Genomic DNA, 24516 nt, shown 5'->3' with positions numbered 1-24516 from the left:
TTGAACGTTTGAACTACCGTGGGGCTCTTCTCCCTCCTTCCTTTCTGAGTCACAGAGACTGACTCAGTTACAGACACCAGATCACTGTGACTTTCCTCTGTAAGGTCATCCCTCCTGACAGTAAGTGATATACCTGTTGTTGAGGGGGATGGCCACAGGGGTACTCTGCAGTGGCTCCTTAACTCCTTTCCCCTTCCTGACTGTCACCCAGTTTCCAGTGTCCTGCACCCAAGGTGTAACTACTTCTCTATATATCCTACCTATCACCCCCTCAGCTTCTCAAATGATCTGGAGTTCATCCAGTTACAGCTTCAACTCCTTAACGAGGTTTGTTAGAAGCTGCAGCTGGATGCATTTCTCGCAGTTGTAGTCATCAGGGACACTGGAGGTCTCCCTGCCTTCCCACATCCCGTGAGAGGAGCATTCAACTATTCTGCCTGTCATCTCTTCAATCCTAACTGACCAGATATAAAGAAGGGAAGGGGAAAAAATGAACTTTTCTTTCCTTTGCTTTCTGAGTGAAGTCTTTCTTTGCTGCTGCCTTGAAGAGCTAAAGCCTTAAGATCATGAAATATGATTAAGACACACTTCATTCTTGCTGATGAAATAATCTTCCTGTGCTAAAAGCCAGCAGGCTTTTTCTGAAGAAAGGTCTTGGCCCAAAACGTTGACAGTTTACTCTTTTCCACAGATGCTGCCTGGCCTGCTGAGTTCCTCCAGCATTTTGTATCTGTTGCCTTTTCCACTGAGGATGGGTGAGACTAGAACTGGAGATCATGGGTTAAGAGTGAAAGGTGAAATGTTTAAGGGGAGTGTGAGGGGGATCTTCTTCACTCAGAGGGTAGTAGGAGAGTGGAATGACCTGCCAGCAGAAGTGGTGGATGTGGGTTTGATTTCAACATTTAAGAGAAATTTGATTAGGTACATTGGGGTTCTTGATGAATGGATGCAGCTTTTCTGCACCAACGCTCTGTGTGAATGTCAAAGCATTGAGTTCAAAGCTCAGAAAGTTATGTTACAGCTTTATAAAACTCTAGTTAGGCCATATCTGGAGTATTGGATACAGTTCTGGTTGCCCTATTATAGGAAGGATGTTGTCTCTGGAGAGGGTGCAGAAGATGTTTATCAGAATACTGCATGGATTGGAGGGCACCTGCCACAACAAGAGGTGGGATCATCTTGGGTTGTTTCCTCTGGATCAGCGGAGGCTGACCGGAGATTTGATAGAGATTTATAAGTTTATGAGAAGCATAGACAGAGTGGACAGAGAGTGTCTGTCTCCCAGGGTTGAAATTTATGATAGCAGAGGGCAAACATTTCAGCTGAGAGCAGGAAGTTTTTTTACAGAGAGAGTGGTGAGCACCAGGAAAGTTCTTCCTGGGATTGCAGTAGAGGCAGACATATTAGGGTCTTTTAATAGATGTTTAGGTAGGCACATGGCCTCTCCAAGACCAACCGTATGTCCCTGCTATGAGAGGTGGAAATGGGTAAGGATGGCTAACAGGGCTCTGGTGAAGATGTATAGGCCAATCCCCTGTACCATCGGGTAGGAGGTACAGACGCCTGAAGACACACACTCAGCGATTCAGGAACAGCTTCTCCCCCTCTGCCATCCAATTCCTAAATGGACATTGAATCCTTGGACACTACCTCACTTTTCTTAATATACAGTATTTCTGTTTTTAGTACGTTTTTAAATCTATTCAATATACTGTAATTGATATACTCATTTATTTATTATTATTATTTTTTTTTCTCTCTTCTATATTATGTATTGCATTGAACTGCTGCTGCTAAGTTAACAAATTTCACGTCACATGCCGGTCATAATAAACCTGATTCTGATTCTGGATACAACGGACTACAGAAACATTGGTGAAGTCCAACCACACCGTTGACTTTGGACAACGGAGACAGGAGGTCATCAGTGGCCTATGCTCCATTGGGAGCTAAGAGCCCAAGAAGAAGAAAGCGATAGGCTCATGAATGTGAGGAAAATGGAAGGAAATACATTGTGTAGGCAGAAGAGATTAGTATAGTTGGCTATTTGGTTACTAATTTAATTGGTTCAGCACAACATTGTGAGCCTCAGGGCCTGTTCCTGTGCTGTATTGTTCTATGTTCTATTACGCAGTGCACTGAGGTAGTACAAGGTGAAGCAATAACTGAGAGCAGAATGAAGTGTAATAGTTACATAGAAGGTGCAGCACAGGTAGACAATACGGTGCAAGGTCATAACAAGGTAGATTGTGAGGCCAAGAGTCCATCTTAACTTGCTAAGAAGTCATTCCATAGTCTAAAACACACAAAATGCATGGAAATTCAGCAGGTCAGGCTGCATCTATGGAGAGGAGTAAGTAGTCAACGTTTCAGGCTAAGACCCTTCATCGGCGCTGTAAAGGAAGGGGGAAGAAGGCAGAATGAGAATGTGAGAGAAGGGAAGGAGTACAAGCCAGAAGGTATTAGGTGAGACCAGGTAAGGGGGAAGGTGTGAGTGGAGGAAGGGGAGGGGAGCTGAAGTAAAAAGCTGGGGGGAGATAGGTGGAGAAGATAAAGGGCTGAAGAAGAAGGAATCTGATTGGAGAGGAGAGTGTACCACGGGAGAAAGGGAACGAGGAGGAGCACCAGAGAAAGGTGAAGAGAAGGGGTAAGAGGTGAACCTGAATGGGGAATGAGAAAAGAGAGAAGGGAAAGGTAGGATAGAGGCGGCAAGGAAGAAACGGTGCAACCACTCAGCGCTGAGAAGAGTTGCTCGGAGCTGCATCCTGGCTGGGCTGCTGAGTGAGATTCAGTACTGGGGACAGGCAGTACCTTCCTCGTATGTTGCCCGACTGCCCAGATCAGACAGCCACTCCTACCACTAACCACTAGACATGATAGAAGCAGCTGCCTTTCCCTTCTATGTGTCTCACCACAGTTTGAGCAGAACCAAATAGCAAGTCACCACCCACCCTGACAGCCCCCAGTGCACCTAAATCTGTAGTCTCCGTCATGAACCTAAGATCAGTCTTCCAGAGGGCGACCCCATAGAAAGTGTCGTGAAATTTGTGGTTCTGCAGCAGCAGTACATTGTAATACATAATAATAAAAACTATAAATTACAATAAGTATATGCATAGTACTGTGCAAAAAGTCTTAGGCACATATGGTATATATATATACATATCTAGGGTGTCTAAGACTTCTGCACAATTCTGTAACTTTCTTTATTGCACTGTAACTGCTGCCCCCAAAAAACAAATTTCATGACATATGTGAGTGATGATAAACCTGATTCTGATATGGGTCTCTATTGTGGACTGAGAGTAGGAAGGGGACAGGGAGAGTGGAGGGAGCGAGAAGCACCAGAGAGACCTTCTGTAATGATCAAAAAAACCAGATGTTTGGAATCAAATGACCTCGCCTGGTGTCTCAGGGCTGGGTGTATCTGCCCCCGTGCCATCCACCACCTTCTCTGTCACCTGTCCCACACGCCACCCGTGGCGCTCCACCCTCGCCATTTCCAACATCCTTTGTTCCCGCCAGATTTACAAACTCGCTTTTTGCTCCATGTTGACAAATACAGTTCAGTGCAGAAGTCTTAGGCACCCTAGCTCTATATACACACACATATACCTAAGGCTTTTGCACAGTACTACATAAATAAGGACTATTAAATTAATTAAATAATGCAAAAAGAGAGGGAAAATATAGTGAGCTAGTGTACGTGGGTTCTCTGTCCATTCAGAAATCTGATGGTGGAGGGGAAGAAGCTGTTCCTAAAATGTTGAGTGTGTGTCTTCAGGCTCCTGTACCTCCTGCTTGAGAGTAGCAATGAGAATTGGACATGTCCTGAATGATGGGGGTCCTTAATAATGGATGCCTCCTTTTTGAGGCATCGCTTGATGGAAAACAAAATGAGATAACGTGGCTCAATGACTACCGCCCAGTGGCTCTAGCATCTACCATCATTCAGTGCTTCAAGAGGCTGGTCATGGCACACATCAACTCCAGCTCCCAGACAACACATAGCAAAGTGTGTACCGCAGAAACGGGTCCATTGCAAATACCATCTCCCTGGCCCTACACTCATCTCTGGAGCATCAGGACAGTAAAGTCATCTATGTCAGACTTTTATTTATTGACCACAATTCCGCCTTCAATACTTTATACTTTATTGTTGCCAAACAATTGATACTAGAACGTACAATCATCACAGCGATATTTGATTCTGCGCTTCCCGCTCCCTGGAGTACAAATCGATAGTAAATAATAAAAATTTAAATTATAAATCATAAATAGAAAATAGAAAAAGAAAAGTAAGGTTGTGCAAAAAAACCGAGAGGAGGCAGGTCCAGATATTTGGAGGGTACGGCCCAGATCCAGGTCAGGATCCGTTCAGCAGTCTTATCACAGTTGGAAAGAAGCTGTTCCCAAATCTGGCCGTACGAGTCTTCAAGCTCCTGAGCCTTCTCCCGGAGGGAAGAGGGACAAAAAGTGTGTTGGCTGGATGGGTCGTGTCCTTGATTATCCTGGCAGCACTGCTCCGACAGCGTGCGGTGTAAAGTGAGTGTAAAGTGAATATTATGATTCCAAGCAATCTCATCACCAAACTCCAGACCCTAGAAGTTAATACCTCTTTCTACAACTGGATCTTTGCCTTTCTGACCACAGACCACACTCAGAAATGTTAGCCAACAACATCCCTGCAAGATTATTCTCAACATTGGCACTGCACAAGGTTGTGAGTTCAGCCCTCTACTCTACACCCTGTACACTCATGACCGTGTGGCCGGATTCTGCAGCAACTCCATATACAAGTTTACAGACGAGACCACTGTAGTGGGCTGAATCTCAAATAATGATGCGTCAGAGTACAGGAAGGAGACAGAGAGCTTAGAGACATGATGTCACGACAATAATCTGTCACTCAAAGTCAACAAAACAAAAGAGATGGTCAATGACATCTGGAAGAGGGGAAGTGCACATGCTGCTGTTTACATCAACTATGTGGAGGTTAAGAGGATCAAGAATTTCATATTCTAGGTGTGAATAATCACACCAATAGCCTGTTCAGGTTCAACTACATTGCCAAGAAAGCTCACCAACACCTCTCCTTTCTCAAGGTACTAACGGAATTCAGCACGTCCCTGTCTACCTTTACCAATTTTTACCGATGCACCTTAGAAAGTAGAATGTCTGGATTTATGACGGCTTGTGCAACAACTGCTCTGCATGTGGCCACAAGGAATGGCAGAGAGTTGTGGACACAGTTTAGCTCATCACAGGAACCATCCTCCTGTCTATTGACTATATCTATGTTTCTTGCCCTCAGTAAAGCAGCTAGGATGTTCGAAGACCCACCCACCCTGGACGTTCTGTCCTCTGCCCTCCCCTATTGGGAAAAGATACAAAAGCCTGACAGCACGCACCAGGCTCAAGGACAGCTTCATACCATTGTTAGCAGACCCTTGAACGGACCTCGTGTATGACCCTTGGCCTCACAATCTACCTCAATATGATGTTGCACTTTTTCATTTACCTGAATGGCACTTTTTTGGTTTCTTTTATACATTTATTCTGTATATGATGAATAAAGCCAAGTTATATATTAGCTACCAAATAACCAATAGCTTATATTGGTTATATAAGCTGCCAATAACCAATAAACAACTGATTGATTGTTTTTAAGGCATCCATTAGTCTTGCGAGACCATGGATCAGTGCCTGGAAAGTCTTCACTCTCCAGGGTGCAGGCCTGGGCAAGGTTGTATGGAAGACCAGCAGTTGCCCATGCTGCAAGTCTCCCCTCTCCATGCCACCGATGTTGTCCAATGCGTGATTAAGTGCCTTGCTCGAGGACACAACACATTGCCTCGGCTGGGGCTCGAACTCACGACCTTCAGGTCGTTAGTCCAATGCCTTAACCACTTGGCCACGTGCCCACTTGATTGTTTTACCTTATTATAATCATGAAGGTTATTGATTTACCTTATTCTAGCTCAATGCACTGTGTAATAATGTGATCTGCACAAACAACACGCAAGATAAGATTTTCACTGTTTTCTTATTTAGATACAGTGCGGACAAGACCCTCCCAGCCCAATGAACCACACCACCCAACAACCCACCTACTTAACCACGGAAGTGTAGTGGTTAGCTCAACGCTATCACAGCTTGGGGCATCAGAGTTCAAAGTTCAATTCTGTCACCACCCGAAGGAATCTGTACATCCACTGCATCGAATGTGTTGGTTTTCTCTGGGTCTTAGAGTTCAGTATCTTCCCACGGTCCAAAGACCTACCGGTTAGTAGGGTAATTGGTCATTTTAAATTGTCCCGTGATTAATTTAGGGTTAACTGGAGGGTTACTGGGTGGTGTGTCTCGAAGGGCTGGAAGGACACTGTATCTCTAAGTAAATTAACTAATTAATACTAGCCCAATTACAATGACTAATTAACCTATGTGTCTTTGGACTGTAGGGTGAAACCGGAGCACCCAGAGGAAACCCATGTGGTCATGAGGAGAGCACATGAACTCCTTACAGAGGTCGCTAAAAGTGAACACCAAACTCCAAACCCCGAGCTGTAATAGTGTCGCACTAACTGCTAAGTTACCATGGCGCTCTATATCTTAGTACATGTGACAATACTGAATATACAAACTGAGCTAGGTTCGTCTCAACAGCTCACAAACAGAATCCCTGAAATACGAATGGTTGACATGGTAGCTTAGCAGTAGTGTGACCGTATTACAGCTCAGGATGTTGGAGTTCAGAGTTCAATCCCGGTGTCCCCTGTAAACGCATTTGTACATTCCCTCCCCTGTGTGGATTTCCTCCGGGTGCTCCGATTTCCTCCCACAGGCCAAAGACATACCGGTTAGTAGTTTAATTGGTCACTGTAAATCGTCCTGTGATTAGGCTAGGACTGAGTTGGTGGGTCGCTGGCTGGCATGGCTCGAAGGTCTAGAAAGCTCTGTTCTGCGCCGTATCTTTAAATAAAATAAATAAACATAAACGATACAAAATCCAACCCTCCTGCCCAGCGAATCTGCACCAGCCATTAACTGGAATTGGTTTATCATTGTCATATGTCCTGAGATGGTGTAAAGCTTATCTTGCAGTACGGACCATACTTTCCATGTAATAAGAAACAGAGAGAGCTGAAGAATTTTTTTCATACATCCCTCTCTGGTAGCTTAGGCCCCTGTTTGTTAAACAATCTTGATCTGTGTGCTTATTCCACTTAAGTCCATCACCTCCACTGGGGCAAAGGCTGCTGACAGCAGCTCACCACAGTCCTCCGTTCGGGGCCAATAGAAGGTTGATCTGCCCTGTGGCTTCCACTTTCACCACATGGCTTCATACATCTTCTAGGTGAAGATCTTTCTTCTCTCAGGGATGAGGTCTTTAGGCCTTCTGTTGGTGTTTCTGTAGCTCTGGGTTTTAATGGGATGTGATGCTAGCCATATGCTCAACTCTCATGCTTTTACAGCCAGACTTGGACCCATCCATAGCAGAGTTTGACCTGTTCCTTCAAGTTGGTGTGAGCTCCTGCTTCTCCTGACACGTCCGTCGTGCAGTCATCCCAACAGTAGACTGCCGAGGCGGTGGGGAGAGGTTTCTGTGAGGCCTGGGGCAAGCATTGAAATGTGATTGCCCACTGCTGCACCTTCGTGGGCAATGCCGGAGACTGACAGAGCCAGAATGCCCAGGAACCGTGGTCTGGCCTATCTTCCCGAAGCAGTGACACTCAGCTCTCACCAGTGGCTCCAAGTTACTGTCTGCATGCGACAATTGCCACACCGCATTGACAGATGGGCTAAACCAGGTGAGGGTAGCCAGTGGACCTCATATCCCAGTGAGAGAAACACATGTCTCTTCTCTGGCATTTCAGATTTCCAGCAACAGTGGTGTAATTTTCAACTTTCACGATAACAGCTTACTGGCACTTTAATTACAAGGGTAAAATCTGCAGTATACGAAGTCGCAGTAAAATTATGCCATTTAAAAGAACTTTGGACATGTATGAGAATAGGAAAGGTTTATAGGGATCTGGGTTAAACATAGGCAAATGGACAACACACATAAAATGCTGAAGGAACTCAGCAAGTCAGGCTGCATCTACGGAAAGGAATAAGGGCCCTTAGCAATGATCCCTCCCAACTGCCCAACAATCTTTTTGACCCTCTACCATCAGGCAGGACGTCCCATAGCATTAGGACAAGAACTGTTGGGATGGGAAACAGCTTCATCCCCCAGGCCGTAAGACTACTGAATTCCCTGCCACCACCCAGGTCTCATCACATATGAAGCACCAGTGGCGTTATACTGTTTACTTATTAATTAGTATTGTAAATGCGCTTTATTATTTGTTAATTTATCTGTGGTAATATTACTTTAGGCGTATTGTATGCAAGTTATATGTACTTGTCTTTTGCTCCTTGATCTGAAGGAACGATGTTTTGTTTGGTGGTATATGTGTGTACGGATGGATGACAATAATGTGAAATTGCATAAGTAGCCGATGTTTCCGGCCGAGATCCTTCATCAGGGCAATGTGACTAGCTTAGGTAGGCAACTTGTTCAGCATAGATGAGATGGGCCAAAGGGCCTGTTTTCTAAGCTGTACATGTGTCTGACTCTAAATACTGCTAACAGCATGTCACTGCTCTTTTGAAGATAAATGCATTTTTGGCATTGAATAAGGAAGCATCAAACTGTATTAAATCTGGTTTGGCAACTCTTGTGTGGTTAAACAAAAAAATGTCCCACCCTTCTATCATGTACATTCCTTCTGATACTTAACAATAGAACAGAAAGTCATTAAAAAATAATCTCTCAGCTGATTGTCACATACACTGCCGGAACAGGGCACATTTCTCTGAAACTTAGATTTACACTTGATACTTGGAGAGAATTTACTCCGGCTGCTTCTAGATAATCTGCATCGCTCCATCAGTTTTATTCAGAAGTGCCCTGATATAATGTGCAAATAGTCCATGGGACAAAACTAAATAAGCCAAACTATGAGACCCATTTGTAAAGAGCTTCTTTGAAACAACCCACACAGTTTTTCAATCGACTTAGAATAAAATTTACACTACATTGATAGTTGATTGAAAGCATAGCAATCCCTCTACTTCCTCAGGAGGCTTAAGAAATTTGGCATGTCCCCATCGACCCTTACCAATTTTTACCGATGCACCATAAAAAGCATCCTATCTGCACGCTTGATATACTCTGCTGTACCCGTGACTGAAGAAACAGGTAACCAGATGTGAATTCACACCTCAGGTGTAAGGTCTAGCTTCCCATGGAGGGCAAGATCCCTCAATGTAAGCAGAGCTTGAAACATTTATGTTCTTTCAATTGAGAATTTTTTATCTATTTATTTATTTAGCGATATATTGCCGAACAGGACCTTCTGTTCCTTCAGGCCGTGCCTCCTAGCAGCCCACCGATTTCACCCTGGCCTCATTACAGAACAATTTACAATGACCAATTATCCTATTGTCTCTGGAGTGTGGGAGGAAACTGGAGCACCCAGAGGAAACCACTACACTACCGTACCGTGAGCAAAATAACATGGGAAAGGAACCTCTAACAAGAAGAAAAGGCAAAAATGACAACCAACGCAAGAAAATGTGTGATTTTATCACCAGTAGGTTACATCCATGCTTGTGTAAATACTCTGGTTATAAAACTGATTAGAACTTAGAACACAGAACAGTACAGCACAGTTGACCCACAATGTTATGCTGACCTTTAACCTCTTCCAAGTTCAACCTAACCCTTCTCTCCCACATAGCCCTCCATTTTTCTATCAACCATCTAAGGGTCACTTAAATACCCCTAATGTATCTGCCTCTGCCACCACACCCAGCAGCATTCCACGCCCCCACCACTCTGTACAAAACTACCTCTGACTTTCCTATACTTTCCTAGAATCATCTTAAAATTATGCACTTTCATAAAGGCCATTTTTCATCCTGGATAAAGTTGCTGGCTGTCCACTCTATGTTTTAGTAACAGTTTTTCCACTGCACCATCAGATTTCTGAATGGACAATGAAACCATAAACATGTCAGATTCCTTCTTCTCCAGCCCTTGCCTTTCGCCACACACCTAGCTTCACCTATCGCCTTCCAGCTAGCCTCCTTCCCCTCCTCCCACCTTATTATTCAGGCATCTTTCCCCTTCCTTCTCAGTCCTGATGAAGGGTCTTGGCCCAAAACGTTGGCAATTCCTGTTCATAGATACTGCCTGACCTGCTGAGTTCCTTCAGTATTTCGTGTGTGCTGCTTTGAATTTCCAGCATCTGCAGATTTTCTCCTGTTTATGATTCTCTTTTTGATCTCTTCTTGCATTACTTACTTAACTTTTTATAGTTCTTATTGTAATTTGTAGTATTTTTTATATCTTGCATTGTACTGCAATATATGATAACTGTGCCAACCTTTGAACCTACTTAAGTATCAATCTAACTTTTTTGTCTCATGTTAGGTGTTCTTCCTGAATGAATACTGTGTTTTTGCATCATTAAGTAAGCCATATACAAGTTAAGGCCTGTCAGATTTCAAAGTGCTCTGATTTAAGTTCAGATTCTTTCTAAATTGCACAGCTTTCAACTAATCATGAAAGATCACCGTTTTGGGCATGGAAGAATCCATAGACACACCAAAAGTATTACGCATTAATCAGTAAATATTGTAAAGAGGAGTGCAAGGCTTCCTGAAGCAACAGCTGGTTCAGTCCCTCAAGTGCAACTTTACACAGGTAGAAGCAAGTCTTCCACACAAAAAAATATTTTAATGGCCCTTGTGGGTGAGAGTTCAGAGCAAACTGGCTGTCCCAGCAGAAATACCAACAACCTTCAGGATATTTAAGATAAAGACTTACTTACAGCGTCTAGGATCACTCTTGTTCGTTTCCCTGTCACTCTGCGAGTGGAGAAATGAAGGAGCCCCGCCCCAGACGGTGCAGTGAACACTACCTGACTGCACAAAGGGGAGGTGTGGCCTGCTGTGGCTGCAATTTGAGAAATTTACCCAGGGCCAATTTTTTTTTAAAAAAAAGAACCAAGGTAAACTTAACCTGAGTGAAGAAAGCCAAGTCTCAGTTGAATATTTCTTCGAATATTTAGATAATATTGCCCACCCAGACCTTGCCACAATAAATTAAGAACCCAGGTGTTTAGATAAAATATAAAGATTAGTTAATAGTCATATGTACATCAGCACATGTTCAGATACATAAGGGCCATTTAAGAAACACTTAGATAGGACCATATGATATAGGAGCAAGCTTAGGGCATTTGGCTCATCAAGCCTGTTCTGCCATTTCACCATGGCTGATGCATTTTCCCCTCAGCCCCAATCTCCTACCTTCTCTCCCATTTCCCTTCATGCCCTGACTAATCAAGAAACTATCAACCACTGCCTTAAATATACCCAATGACTTGGCCTCCACAGCTACCACAGGCAACAAATCCCACAAATTCACTGCTCTCTGGCTAAAGAAACTCCTCCTCATCTCCATTCTAATAGGACACCTCCATTCTAAAAGGGAAGGGCTAGATTGATTGTAGATCAGATTATATACTTGGTACGACATTGTGGGCTGAAGGGCCTTTACTATGCTGGAGAGTTCTGGGCGTCACGATAGCATAGCGGTCAGTGCAACATTTTGATTTGCTGTTCATATGCAGGTGAAACTTTTGCATGACAATCCTTCCCATTGCAATGGTAGCATAGCAGTTAGTGCAATACTATTACAGCGCAGTGTGTCAGAGTTCAGAGTTCAATTCCGGTGCCATCAGTAAGGAATTTGAAAGTCCTCTCTGTGACCGCGCGGCCAATGTTCCCTTTAAGGTATGCACGTGTGCGCGTGCACACATCTTTTACTACTAGCGTACGAAGGAATTTGAGCTGCGCCCAGAAGGTTGTCGCCCTCTACCTTATTGCCGTGTTAAGTATATTTTACCATCGTACACAACCACATTTCCTTTTTCAGTGTCTGATATGGACGGTGTTGACAACATGGAGTTTGCAATGATTTGTCTGCAGATTTTAGAACTGGCGTATTTATACCGTTTTTATTGAAGAAATTATTGATGTGCCCATGCTGTTGTCACTGGGAAAAATATTCCACAGCACAAAACACTTGCGCACACTGTTTATTAGAGGGAACGTTGCACATGGGTTTCCTCCAGATGCTCCGGTTTCCTCCCACAGTCCAAAGACGTACAAGTTATAGATTAACTGGTCGTTGTAAATTGCCCTGTGATCAGGCTATTGTTAAATAGGTGGGCTGCTGAGTGTGGGGCTCATTGGGCCAGAAGAGTCTGTTCCACACTGTATCTCTAAATAAATGAATAAATAAATTCCATGTCCTACGTAACATCAAACCACAGAGTGAAATGTGTCATTTGCAACAATGACCAACAGACTCCAGGGGTGTGCTGGGAGCAGCCAACAAGTTTGCTCATCATGCTTCCCACGCCAACAGAGCATGCCTAAAACTTGCCAGCCCTAACCCATGTGTCTTTGGAACGTGGGAAGAAACTGGAGCACCCGGAGGAAACTCACTCAGTCAGGGGGAGACCATTCTTTCCTGACAGTGGCACGAATAAACCCAGGTCACTGAAATGAATTGAATTGACTTTATTACTTACATCCTTATTATACATAGCAGTAAAAATCTTTACGTTACGTCTCTGTCTAAATGTGCAAGTATAGTAATTTATAATAAACATTATGTGCAACAGGATAGTCAATATAATATCGAAATGCAGTTGTGTCAGCATGAGCTAATCAGTCTGATGGCCTGGTGGAAGAAGCTGTCCCGGAGCCTGTTGGTCCTGGCTTTTATGCCGCGGTACTGTTTCCCGGATGGTAGCAGCTGGAACAGGTTGTGGTTGGGGTGATTCAGGTCCCCAATGACCATTTATGCCCTTTTTACACACCTGTCTTTGTAAATGTCCTGAATCATGGGAAGTTCACATCCACAGATGCGCTGGGCTGTCCACACCACTCTCTGCAGAGTCCTGCGATTGAGGGAAGTACAGTTTCCATACCAGGCAGTGATGCAGCCAGTCAGGATGCTCTCAGTTGTGCCCCTGTAGAAAGTTCTTAGGATTTGGGGGGCCATACCAAACTCTTCAATGGTCTGAGGTGAAAGAGGCACTGTTGTGCCTTTTTCTCCACACAGCCGGTATGTACAGACCACGTGAGATCCTTGGTGATATGTATGCAGAGGAACTTAAAGCTCTCAACCCCAGATCCATTGATGCCTGTCTCCATACCTCCTGTACTCCACAACAAGCTCCTTTGTTTTTGCAACATTGAGGGAGAGATTGTTTTCTTGACACCACTGTGTCAGGGTGATGACTTCTTCTCTCTCATTACTGCTGCACAATATTGCTACCCTATAAGTGATTATAATTTTTATCATTGGGATCATTTAACAAAATGATTTTCATTTTTGATACGACTCAAGAGCCAGCAAGAAACTTGATTTCACACACAGATTCATTTGTTTATCACATGCACATTGAAAATATAGAGAGGAAGTTGTTGTTTGCATTAACAACGAACACAACTGAAGCTTGCGCTGGGGGCTGCCGGCTAATGTCGCCACATGTTCTAACACCAACATAACACACACACACAATCTTCATCAGAACAAATGAAGGTTCTGAGAGACGGTTGGTGAGATGGAGTTAGTGAGAGAGAGTTTGTGAGAGAGTGTGAAAAAGAGTTTGTGAGAAAGAAGTTGTGAAAGGGAGTTTGCAAGAGGGAGTTTGTGAGAGGGGCCTCGTTAGAGGGGGCTCGTAAGAGGGAGCTCATCGGTGGGGGGGATGGTGAGCGAGAGTTTGTGAGAGAATTTGTGAGAGTTTAAGAGGAAGTTTGTAAAAGGGAGCTTGTGTGAAAGAAGTTTTGAGAGTTTCTGAGGGTCAGAGAGAGACAGATTTAAAGAGAGTTTTTGAAAGGAAGTTTGTGAGGGAGAGTTTGTGAGAGTGGGTTTATGAGAGTATTTGTGAGAGAGAGACATTGTACTAGAGAGGGATCGTGAGAGTCCATTTGTGAGAGAGTTAGTGAGGGAGTTTGTGAGAGAGTGCTGTGAGAGATTGAGAGAGAGAATATGTGAGAGAAGGTGAGAGAGGGTTACTGAAATAGATTTTCTGAGAGAGTTTACACGAGACAGCATATGAGAGAGAGATTGTGAGACAGTTTGTGAGAGAGAATTTGTGTGTTTGAAGGAGAGTTTGTGAGATAGGGTTTGTGAGACAGGTTTCGTGAGATAGGGGTTATAAGATAGGGGTTATAAGATAGGGTACGTGAGATAGGGTTTGTGAGATATATTTTGTGACAGCAAGTGTTTGCAAGAGAGCCTCTGTGAGAGACTGAGAGAGAGTTTGTGAGAGATAGATTGTGAGACAAAGTTTGTAAGACAGAGTGTGTGAGAGACGGTGTTTGTGAGACGTAGCTTGTGGGAGAGAACGTATGAGCGGGAGTTTGTGAGAGGTTTTTTCTGAGAGAGAGAATGCGAGGGAGAGTTTTTAGGAGAGAGTTTGTGTGAAAGTTTGTATGAAAGTTTGAGAGGAAGTTTGTAAAAGGGAGCATGTGAGAATATCTGAGGGTCAGAGCCAGACAGAGATTTTGAGAGAATTTTTCAAAAAGTGTTTGTGAAAGGGATTTTGCGAGAGGGAGTTTGTGAGAGTAAGTTTGTGAGAGGTAGCTTGCGAGAGGGAGTTTGTGAGAGGGAGTTTGTGAGAGGGGGTTTGTGAGAGGGAGTTTGTGAGAGGGAGCTTGTGAGAGGGAGCTTGTGAGAGGGGGTTTGTGAGAGGGGCCTTGTTAGACGGTGCTCGTGAGAGGGAGCTGATAAGCGAGAGTTTGTGAGGGAGAATTTGTAGGGGAGAGTTTGTGAGGGAGAGTTTGTGGGTGAGAATTTGTGGGGGAGAATTTGTGGGGAGAGTTTGTGGGCGAGAGTTTGTGGGGGAGAGTTTGTGGGGGAGAGTGTGTGAGGAACGGTGTCTGAGAGAGTTTGAGAGAGAGTTTCTGAGGAGTTTGTGATAGGGGGTTTGTGAGAGGTTGAGAGAGCTTGTGAGAGTCAAAGTTTTGTGAGAGTTTATGAGAGATTGTGAGAGGAAATTTGTGAGAGACAGTTTCGGTGAGAGTTTGAGAGAGGGTTGTGAGAGATCATTTGTGAGAGAGTTTGTGAGAGGGAGTTTTTGAGAGGGGGCTTGTGAGAATTGGTTCGTGAGCAGGAGCTTGTGGGTGGGGGCTTGTGAGGGAGAATGCATGAGGGAGAGTTTGTGAGAGGGGTTTTGTGAGAGTTTGAGAGAGTCTGAGAGAGTTTCAGAATCAGAATCAGGTTTATTATCACCGGCATATGACGTGAAATTTGTTAACTTAGCAGCAGCAGCTCAATGCAATACATAATCTAGCAAACAAAAAAAATAAAATAAAAATAATAATAGTAAATAAACAAGAGAATCAATTACATATCTTGAATAGATTTTTAAAAAATGTACAGAAACAGAAATACTGTATATTAAGAAAAAGTGAGATAGTGTCCAAAGATTCAATGTCCATTTAGGAATCAGATGGCAGAGGGGAAGAAGCTGTTCCTGAATCGCTGAGTGTGTGCCTTTAGGCTTATAAACCTCCTGCCTGATGGTAACAGTGAGAAAAGGGCATGCCCTGGGTGCTGGAGGTCCTTAATACGGACACTGCCATTCTGAGACACCGCTCCTAAAGATGTTCTGGGTACTTTGTAGGCTAGTACCCAAGATGGAGCTGACTAGATTTACAACCTTCTGCAGTTTCTTTCGGTCCTGCGCAGTAGCCCCCCCATACCAGACAGTGATGCAGCCTGTCAGAATGCTCTCCACGGTACAACAAGAAGTTTTTGAGTGTATTTGTTGACATGCCAAATCTTTTCAAATCCCTAATAAAGTCTCACTGTCTTGTCTTCTTTATAACTGCATCGATATGTTGGGACCAGGTTAGATCCTCAGCGATCTTGACACCCAGGAACTTGAAGCTGCTCACTCTCTCCACTTCTGATCCTTCTATGAGGATTGGTATGTGTCCCTTCGTCTTGCCCTTCCTGAAGTCCACAATCAGCTCTTTCGTCTTACTGACGTTAAGTGCCAGGTTGTTGCTGCGGCACTGCTCCACTAGTTGGCATATCTCACTCCTGTACGCCCTCTCATCACCACCTGAGATTCTACCAACAATGGTTGTATCATCAGCAAATTTATAGATAGTATTTGAGCTATGCCTAGCCACACAGTCATGAGTATATACAGAGTAGAGCAGTGGGCTAAGCACACACCCCTGAGGTGCGCCAGTGTAGTTTGTCAAAGCAGTCCTGTAGGCGATTCTGTGCTTCCTTTGTCCATACGTTCTTGGTCCTCACTACTGGTGCTGCAGTCTTCAGTCTCTGCCTATACTCAGGGAGTTGAAGTACAGATGGGTGATCAGACTTTCTGAAGTGAGGGCGTGGAAGGCATTCTTGATGGTAGTGTAGCAATGGTCCAGTGTGTTGTCTCCTCTGGTATTGCAAGTGATCTGTTGATGGTAGTTGCTTAGTGATTTTTTCAGACTGGCCTGGTTAAAATCCCCCAGAATGATGGTGAAGGCATTAGGGTGCGCTGTTTTGTGCATGTTGATCCCATTACTCAGATCATCTAAAACCTGCTTGGCATTGGCCTGAACTGGAATGTAAACTGTTACCAAAATGACCCCAGAGAGTTCCCGTGGTAGGTAAAAAGGACGGCACTTTACAGCTAGATATTCCAGGTTTGTGAGAGCTTATGAGAGATTATGAGAGGAAGTTTGTGAGAGACAGTTTTTGTGAGAGTTTGAAAGAGGGGGTGTGAAAGAACATTTGTACGAGCATTTGTGAGAGAGAAACTGTGTGTGTGAAGGTAAGTTTGTGACAGAGAGTTTATGAGGTAGAGATTGTGAGAGTGAATCTGTGTGTGTGTGAAGGAAGGACTGTGAGACAGAGTTTGTGAGGGAGGGATAGTGTGAATTTTGTGATATTGTTTGAGAGGGAGCATTTGTGTGAGAGAGTGATTGTGAGAGTACATTTGTCAGATTTATGGGAGAGAATCTGTGTGTGAATGGAAGTTTGTGAGACAGAGTATGTCAGGGAGATTTTGCAAGGGTGAGTTTGTGAGGGAGAGTGTTAGAGAGGGAGTGTTTGAGGGAGAGTTTGTGAGGGAGATTTTGTGAGAGATTTGTGAGAGTTTGTGAGAGAATTTTTGAGGCGGAGTTTATGGTGGAGAGTTTATGATGGAGAGTTTATGAGAGAGAGTTTGTAAGACAGAGTGTGTGAGAGAGAGGTTCTCAGAGAGAGTTTGTGAGAGAGCATTTGAGAGGGAGTTTGTCAGAGAATTTGTGAGAGTGTGAGAGAGTTTGGGAAAGTTTACGAGAGAGAGTTTGTGAGAGAGGATTTGTGAGAGAGGGGCTTGTGAGAGAGAGTTTGTGAGAGAGTTCATGAGAGGTGTTTGTGAGAGATGGTTTGTGAGACGGATTGCGAGACAGGGATTGCGAGACAGGGCTTGTGAGGGAGCATTTATGTGAGTGCTTGTTGGAGAATGTTTGTAAGAGAGATTTTGTGAGAGACCGTTTTAAGAGAGAGCTTGTTAGAGAGAGAGACTTTATGAGAGAGAGATCTTGAGAGAGATTGTGTGAGAGAGATTATGTGAGTCTCAGAAAGTTTGTGGGAGATTACAAGAGTGATTGTGAGAGAGTTTGCCTGAGAGTGGGATTGTGAGAGAGAATTTGTGTGTGTGTGTGTGTGTGTGTGTGTGTGTGTGTGTGTGTGTGTGTGGGCGAGTTTGTGACAGAGAGAGTTTGAAAGATAGAGTGTTTGTGAGAGTGAGTTTGGGAGAGAGTTTGTGAGAGAGATGTTGTGAGAGAAAGAGTTTCAAAGAGAATTGGTGAGAGAGAGTTTGAAGGAGAGTTTCTAATAGAGAGAGTTTAAAAGAGAGTTTGTGAGAGTGCTTGTGAGAGAGTTTATGAACGTATGTGAGGGAAAGAGCATTTTAGAGTCTGAGAGAGGTAAATTTTTATTATTTTGTTATTTTCTCTTCCACTTTCTTGTGGAAGAAGAAGAAGAAGAAGAAGAAGAAGAAGAAGAAGAAGAAGAAGAAGAAGAAGAAGAAGAAGAAGAAGAAGAAGAAGAAGAAGAAGAAGAAGAAGAAGAAGAAGAAGAAGAAGAAGAAGAAGAAGAAGAAGAAGACCCTTAACTCCGAGTGGAATCGTCGGGATGCCATCATGACGGCATTTTTTTTAGCAGGCTTTCTTATTTTTACAAGGCTGAGTTGCTAGCTCGATGCTCAACCCAGCACGGATGGAAAACGTGCAAGGCTGGATTCGAACTCGGGAGCCTTCGCTCCGAAGTCCAGCGCTGATGCCACCAGCGCTGGACTTGTGTTACTAGTGTGACCGAAATTGCCAGCTACTTTATTCACACAAATAATTGGTGTGACCACTCATCAGCTGGTGTGAACCCTATGTCAACACCCAAATGTTTCCAGGGAAGGACTTAATCAATTTAGACAGCAGAGTTGTTGGGAATCAAATGACTTTGCATAGTGTTTCAGGGCTGGGTGTGTCTGCACCCATGCCAATCTCCTCGCCGCCCCTGGAATTTCTTTTCTGTCACCACAGTGCTCCACCCTCACCATACCCAACTTCCTTTGCTCTTGCTCACTCTCCACTCCACCTTGACAATTAAAGTACTGTGCAGTTCAGGCTCCCTAGCCATACACATGTGCTCAAAGCTTTTGCACAGTACTATGTATATATATTGTTTTAGGCATTGCAATGAGTGAGCATGTGGCCAAGTGGTTAAGGTCGTGAGTTCGAGCCCTGAAGGTCGTGAGTTTGAGCCCCAGCTGAGGCAACGTGTTAAGTCCTTGAGCAAGGCACTTAATCACACGTCGCTCTGCGACGACACTGGTGCCAAGCTGTATGGGTCCTAATGCCCTTCCCTTGGACAACATCGGTGTCGTGGAGAGGAGAGACTTGCAGCCTGGGCAGCTGCCGGTCTTCCATACAACCTTGCCCAGGCCTGCGCCCTGGAGAGTGAAGACTTTCCAGGCGCAGATCAGATCTATGGTCTCACAAGGCATTGCAAACAGAGAAGAAAGTAGTGAGGTAGTGTTCAAGGATTGAGGTAGTGCACTCAGAAATCTGATGGTGGAGGGGAAGAACTGTCCTTGAAATGTTGACTGTGTGTCTTTAGGCTCCTGTACCTTCTCCCTGATGGTGGCAATGAGAAGAGGGCATGCCTTGGTTGGTGGAGGTCCTTAATAATGGATTCTGCCTTTTGGGGGAATCGCATTTTGAAGATGTCCTCAGTAATAGGGAGGCTAATGTCTGTGATGGATTCTAATAAGTAAATTTACATGGTTCCATCACTTCAATTATTAATCAGTATTTCAGTGATCGGAAATGCTGACATTTGCCTCAGCCAGATTTCTGGTTATGGGATTTGTAAAACCATTTGTGATAGTGGCAACCAGGTACATCCATACTGAGTAAATTACCTCTATTTTGGAGGCACAATCAGACCAGACATGAAACTCATTACTGAACACAAATAGACAGTGAGCAGCGCAGCATCTAATTATGTCTCATTAAGACGAGCAGAAAATCAAAACAGCAGCTTGGTTTGCATGGGTGTGATGAAACACCAATTCACCGATCTCTCGTCTCCAAGCGGTATCAAATCTTAATCTGCAGATGGATGTTTTTACCTTTCGTATTAAAAGTAAACAAGATTGAACATCAAGAATGGGAGCACAATAATGTAGACTGCCTGTTTCTCTACATGGATGCTGTCTGACCTTATACTTTATATTTTATACTTTATTGTCACCAAACAATTGATACTAGAACGTACAATCATCACAACGATATTTGATTCTGTGCTTCCCACTCCCTGGATTACAAATCGATAGTAAATAATAAAAATTTAAATTATAAATCATAAATAGAAAATAGAAAAATGGAAAGTAAGGTAGTGCAAAAAAACCGAGAGGCAGATCCGGATATTTGGAGGGTACGGCCCAGATCCGGGTCAGGATCCATTCAGCAGTCTTATCACAGTTGGAAAGAAGCTGTTCCCAAATCTGGCCATGCGAGTCTTCAAGCTCCTGAGCCTTCTCCCGGAGGGAAGAGGGACGAAAAGTGTATTGGCTGGGTGGGTCGTGTCCTTGATTATCCTGGCAGCACTGCTCTGACAGCGTGCGGTATAAAGTGAGTCCAAGGATGGAAGATTGGTTTGTGTGATGTGCTGCACTGTGTTCACGATCTTCTGCAGCTTCTTCCGGTCTTGGACAGGACAACTTCCATACCAGGTTGTGATGCACCCCAGAAGAATGCTTTCTACGGTGCATCTATAAAAATTAGTGAGGGTTTTAGGGGACAGGCCAAATTTCTTTAGTTTTCTTAGGAAGTAAAGGTGCTGGTGGGCCTTCTTGGCAGTGGACTCTGCTGGGTTGGACTAAGTCAGGTCATTTGTGATATTGACCCTGAGGAACTTAAAGCTTTTGATCTGTTCCACCTGCGCACCACCGATGTAAATTGGGTCGTGCGGTCCGCTACTCCTTCTGAAGTCAACAACCAATTCCTTCGTCTTGCTGATGTTGAGGGATAGGTTATTGTCTTCGCACCATGCCACCAGGTTCTTAATTTCCTCTCTGTACTCAAACTCATCATTACCCGAGATACGGCCTACAATTGCTGTGTCATCAGCAAACTTATATATTGAGTTTGATGGAAACTTGGCTACACAATCATGGGTGTACAATGAGTACAGCAGGGGGCTGAGTACACAGCCTTGTGGAGCACCGGTGCTCAGAGTGATTGTAGAGGAGAGCTTGTCCCCTATTTTTACAGCCTGGGTCCTGTCTGTGAGGAAGTTGAAGATCCAGCTGCAGATCTGAGTGCTAAGCCCAGGTTCCGGAGCTTAGGAATCAGTTTATTTGGAATGATGGTATTAAAGGCAGAGCTGTAGTCAATGAAAAGGAGCCTTACGTATGGGTCTTTATTCTCCAGGTGTTCTGAGGAGGAATGTAGGGCCGGAGAGATGGCATCTGCCGTTGAACTGTTGCTCCGGTAGGCGAATTGCAAAGCGTCAAGGTTGACCAGTAGGCTGTGGTTGATGTGTGCCATAACCAATCTCTCGAAGCACTGCACAGCAATTGATGTCAGAGCCACAGGTCGATAGTCATTCAGGCATGCCACCTTGCTCTTCTTCGGCACTGGGGTTATCGTTGCCTTCCTAAAACATGAGGGGATCTTGGACCTGCTGATACTGCCAGCTGTTTGTGCATGTGTTACTCTGGATTTCCAGCATCTGCAGAATCTCTTGTTTATAAATTTATAAATTTATTTATTTATTTTTTGTTTAGGATGATGCGTGGAGCAGGCCCTTCCGACCCTTCAAGCCACGCCACAATCCTGATTAACCCTAACCTGATCAGGGGACAATTTACAACGACCAATTAACCTATCCAGTACGTCTTTTGACTGTGGATGGAAACCGGAGCACCCGGGGAAAACCCATTCATTCCACGGGGAGGATGTCCAGACTCCTCACGGAACAGCGATGGAATTGAACTCTGAATTCTGGAATGCCCGGAGCTGTAATAGCATTGTGCTAACAGCTCTGCTACCAAGGCGCCCAGTTCTGAGAAGGACAGAGGAAAAGAGCGAGCACTCCTCTGTTGATTTCTCTAGGCACCAAAGCAGATAAACAAGGTGGCTATGAAGGCATGTGGCTACTTAACACTTGGCAGAAACACAGAATTCAAGAGCAAGAAGTTCATGAACCTATAAAGGTTGTTACAGCTGGGGGTGATAATGGGGTCAAGCTCCCACTCCTACTAAATGCTCCCAATGGCATGCACCTCAAATTGTCTCTAAGAACCAAGTCCAGCTCCCGGCCTTCATGTGTGGCTTAGTTACTAAGCCCAGCAGAACTGTTTCTACTGACAGAAGAAGGGGCAAAGGTAGTTTACTGGTGTCTTAGAACCAGTCACTTCATCGGCTCATCAGCTGTGGTTGGCAGTTACTACCCCTCAACCATCAGGCTCTTCAAATAAAAAAAGAGAACTACATTCACTTGCCCCATCATTCAAATGTCTCGCACAACCAATGATCTCACTTTAAGGACTCTTTATCTCATTATCTCATGTTAGAACATAGAACATAGAAATCTACACCACATCACAGGCCCTTTGGCCCACAATGTTGTGCTGACCATGTAACCTACTCTAGAAACTGCCGAGAATTTCCCTACAGCATAGCCCTCGATTTCTCTAAGTTCCATGCATCTATCTAAGAGTCTCTTAAAAGACCCTATTGTATCCACTTACACCACCGCCACCGGCAATGCATTCCATGCACCACCACTCTCTGTGTGAAAAACTTACCCCTGACATCTCCTCGGTACATATTTCCAAGCCCCTTAAAACTATTCCCCCTTGTGCTAGCCATTTCAGTCCTAGGAAAAAGCCTCTGGCTATCCACATGATCAATGCTCCTCATCATCTTATACACCTTTATCAGGGCACATCTAATCCTCCATCACTCCAAGGAGAAAAGGCCAAGTTTACTCAACCTATTCTCATAAGGTACAGCCTCCAATCCAGGCAACATCCTTGTAAATCTCCTCTGCACTCTCGCTATAGTAACCACATCCTTCCTGTAATGAGGTGACCAGAACTGAACACAGTACTCCAAGTGGGGTCTGACCAAGGTCTTACATTGCTGTACCATTACCTCATGGCTCTTAGACTCAATCCCACAACTGACGAATGCCAACACACCATACGCCTTCTTAACAACACTGTCCACCTGCGCAGCAGCTTTGAGTGTCCTATCGACACAAACCCCAGGATTTCTCAGATCCTCCACACTGCCAAGAGTTTTACCTTTAACTAGACAATGGGGTGACCTGTTGGGGCACCCTTTGAGAGAAGGGTAGTGCAGTCTGATGTGACCAGAATGAACATTACATTTTCCTGAATGCTATTGGTATCGCTTTGCTTTGGAAATCGAAGAAAACCTCAGTTTATTAAAGAAGAACAACGCGTAGCAAGGCAAATATAGCTCCTCCTCGTTTAACAAAGGACACTTTTGATGGCATCATTTCTGGTTGATCTGACACCCTTGTGCCTCTCATCATTCTGGAGACGTGCAGCCCTTTCATCCCCCATCTCTTCATCTCTTCTGCTGTTTGTTGATTGTCTCTGATCCTGGAGACGTGCATTTCTCAGCTCCATGTCTCTTCGTCTCTCCTCCTTCTATGCCAGTTGTTGTCATTTTGGAGATGTGCATCCCTCTCCTCCTCTGTCTCTTTTTCTCTCGTCTTTTTTGTCCTGGATTCGTGCGGCCCTGGCCTCATCTGATTCTTGTTCTCTCCCTCTCCTTGCCGCTTCCCGACGGTGTTTGGCGTCACCTCCTGACCATAATGTCCCCCTTCCCTTTCCACGCAGCATAATTAGGCTGACCATATTTTTTTTACCCTAATGCTGGATAGAAGATACGCAGCAGTAACAGCAAAGCCTCCAGAATGCTGATTATTCTTGATGATGTGGTTGGCGCTGTCCTAAATGGACGTGATATAGTCACCGCTGTCCTTTGACTGCAGCAAAAGGTTTGATGGGTGTCTCGAAGTACGTCATTACAATAAGATTTAATTATCTCTTATTGATGGGTCTCAGTTTGATCTGTCCCAATCCTGCACGTGCTGATGGCGATTAGCAGAATGTGACCGCTCGAAATAGAGCTGCCCTGCCCTTTTGCTCTGGTTGCTGTCGCTGCTGTGAGCATCGTGAGTCGCTTCTGAGGCTGGCCGAGCACATGCGTCGTGTTGTCACGTCGCGGTTTCCATCATGGCTGACATCGGGTCTCGGGTGAAAGCGGGGCTGTTGATTTTGGCAAGTGAGCAATTTTATACTAATATATAACCCTGAATTTTGCCCGCATTCTGTCAGTTAGTGCACTTTAAGTCAATTTAGCCAAAAATAGTGCCACTGTAATGCACCGTTTGCGCTAATTGGAGGTGACAAACAGACAAACAGAGCATCAGAGTTTCAATAGTATATAGATATTATATTCTGTCTTCAAGTTTGACCTACCAAATGAATCACTTCACACTTATTTGGGTTGGTCCATCTGCCACTTCTCAGCCCAGTTCTACATCTTATCGATGTCTTGTTGTAATCTCTGACAACCCTTCAGTCTATCCACAACACTCTCAACCTTTCTGTCATCAGCAAACTTACTAACCTACCCTTTTACTTCTTCATCCAGGTCATTTATAAAAATCACAAAGAGGAGGGGTCCCAGAGCTGATCCCTGCAGAACACCACTGGTCACCAACCTCAATGAAGAACACGAACTATCTACAACCACCTTTTGCCTTCTGTGGGGGAGCCAATTCTGGATCCCATGCCTCCATACTTTCTGACGGAGCCTTGCATGGGGTATCTTATCAAC

At 44.4% G+C, this 24516-nt stretch overlaps 1 protein-coding gene across 6 annotated transcripts in view; it reads right to left on the bottom strand.

The window, feature by feature from the left end:
• Positions 1-24516, bottom strand: part of rab27b (RAB27B, member RAS oncogene family) — a 196042-nt gene that overhangs the window by 88125 nt on the left and 83401 nt on the right. The window contains exon 1 of one of the 6 annotated variants that reach the window (XM_063042638.1): positions 10883-10945. The exons of 4 other annotated variants lie outside the window; for them this stretch is intronic. The gene's annotated coding sequence lies outside the window, so the exon portion shown is untranslated. Of the gene's footprint in view, positions 1-10882; positions 10946-24516 lie in introns of those variants that run through there. One more of the 6 variants, XM_063042636.1, reaches the window with a different exon arrangement.

The sequence above is a fragment of the Mobula hypostoma genome, chromosome 3, assembly GCF_963921235.1.
Source record: "Mobula hypostoma chromosome 3, sMobHyp1.1, whole genome shotgun sequence".
Taxonomy (NCBI): domain Eukaryota; kingdom Metazoa; phylum Chordata; class Chondrichthyes; order Myliobatiformes; family Myliobatidae; genus Mobula; species Mobula hypostoma.
This window is presented reverse-complemented; position numbering and strand designations above follow the sequence as displayed.